The sequence below is a fragment of the Pseudophryne corroboree genome, chromosome 1, assembly GCF_028390025.1.
Source record: "Pseudophryne corroboree isolate aPseCor3 chromosome 1, aPseCor3.hap2, whole genome shotgun sequence".
NCBI lineage: Eukaryota > Metazoa > Chordata > Amphibia > Anura > Myobatrachidae > Pseudophryne > Pseudophryne corroboree.
Window position 1 is genome coordinate 361,906,790 of NC_086444.1, and position 2,353 is coordinate 361,909,142.

Genomic DNA, 2,353 nt, shown 5'->3' on the forward strand with positions numbered 1-2,353 from the left:
GCAGTACTAGTGATATTATATATATATATATTGATTTCATCTCATCATCCAGTCTATATTAGCAGCAGACACAGTACGGTAGTCCACGGCTGTAGCTACCTCTGTGTCGGCAGTCGCTCGTCCATCCATAATTGTATACCACCTACCCGTGTTTTTTTTTTTTCTTTCTTCTTTATACATACTACTATAGTAGCTTACTGTAGCAGTCTGCGGTGCTGCTGAGCTGACAGTGTCCAGCAGGTCCGTCATCAGTCATTACATAATAAATATATATACCTGTCCGGCTGCAGTACTAGTGATATTATATATATATATATTGATTTCATCTCATTATCATCCAGTCTATATTAGCAGCAGACACAGTACGGTAGTCCACGGCTGTAGCTACCTCTGTGTCGGCAGTGGCTCGTCCATCCATAATTGTATACCACCTACCCGTGGTTTTTTTTTTCTTTCTTCTTTATACATACTACTATAGTAGCTTACTGTAGCAGTCTGCGGTGCTGCTGAGCTGACAGTGTCCAGCAGGTCCGTCATCAGTCATTACATAATAAATATATCTACCTGTCCGGCTGCAGTACTAGTGATATTATATATATATATATATATATATATATATTGATTTCATCTCATTATCATCCAGTCTATATTAGCAGCAGACACAGTACGGTAGTCCACGGCTGTAGCTACCTCTGTGTCGGCAGTCGCTCGTCCATCCATAAGTATACTAGTATCCATCCATCTCCATTGTTTACCTGAGGTGCCTTTTAGTTGTGCCTATTAAAATATGGAGAACAAAAATGTTGAGGTTCCAAAATTAGGGAAAGATCAAGATCCACTTCCACCTCGTGCTGAAGCTGCTGCCACTAGTCATGGCCGAGACGATGAAATGCCAGCAACGTCGTCTGCCAAGGCCGATGCCCAATGTCATAGTACAGAGCATGTAAAATCCAAAACACCAAATATCAGTAAAAAAAGGACTCCAAAATCTAAAATAAAATTGTCGGAGGAGAAGCGTAAACTTGCCAATATGCCATTTACCACACGGAGTGGCAAGGAACGGCTGAGGCCCTGGCCTATGTTCATGGCTAGTGGTTCAGCTTCACATGAGGATGGAAGCACTCAGCCTCTCGCTAGAAAAATGAAAAGACTCAAGCTGGCAAAAGCACTGCAAAGAACTGTGCGTTCTTCGAAATCCCAAATCCACAAGGAGAGTCCAATTGTGTCGGTTGCGATGCCTGACCTTCCCAACACTGGACGTGAAGAGCATGCGCCTTCCACCATTTGCACGCCCCCTGCGAGTGCTGGAAGGGGCACCCGCAGTCCAGTTCCTGATAGTCAGATTGAAGATGTCAGTGTTGAAGTACACCAGGATGAGGAGGATATGGGTGTTGCTGGCGCTGGGGAGGAAATTGACAAGGAGGATTCTGATGGTGAGGTGGTTTGTTTAAGTCAGGCACCCGGGGAGACACCTGTTGTCCGTGGGAGGAATATGGCCGTTGACATGCCTGGTGAAAATACCAAAAAAATCAGCTCTTCGGTGTGGAAGTATTTCAACAGAAATGCGGACAACATTTGTCAAGCCGTGTGTTGCCTTTGTCAAGCTGTAATAAGTAGGGGTAAGGACGTTAACCACCTCGGAACATCCTCCCTTATACGTCACCTGCAGCGCATTCATAATAAGTGACAATGTTAAATTCTTTTGTCGTATAAACAACCCTTAATGAAGTCTAAGAACACTGTACGCGGTTTACTTAAGAAGTACCGTAAGGGTACGCTAGTTGCGTAACGATCGCTTAGCCGTAGGCGAGACGCTCAAGCGTCACGTTCGCTCACGGCCCAGAGATCACAGGACAGCACGTTATTGGCTATGACTAGAGTAATGATTCGCTATGGCGTAGCGGACGCTCGAGACCACGAGGAGATCACCAGCGGCGCAGACGCTCACAACGCTATACCTTTATGTCTAAACCTTTTATCAATGAAATACACAGAATACCTTAATGTGAATACAGGGTGTAAGTGCAACCTTGTGTAACCTAACTAACTACAAAGCTGCTTGAGCGTCACCGACGCTCAAGTGAACACTTAAAACTATAGGAAATACACAGATACTGGTTTAGGGTCCAAAGCCTATTAACTGTATTATATCTAATATACTTGTAAAAGAGAATAACAGTACAAATGATACACTACAATATAACAGATACTTCCTAACCAAAATACGATACTATCTAATACAATACTAGTCTAGGGGAGATGTGAGAGAAAAGAGAAGGGAGAGAGTGAGAGAGAGAAATGGAGAGAGATGAGAGAAATTGTCTCACAGTAAGACAATGATTACGGAGAGAAA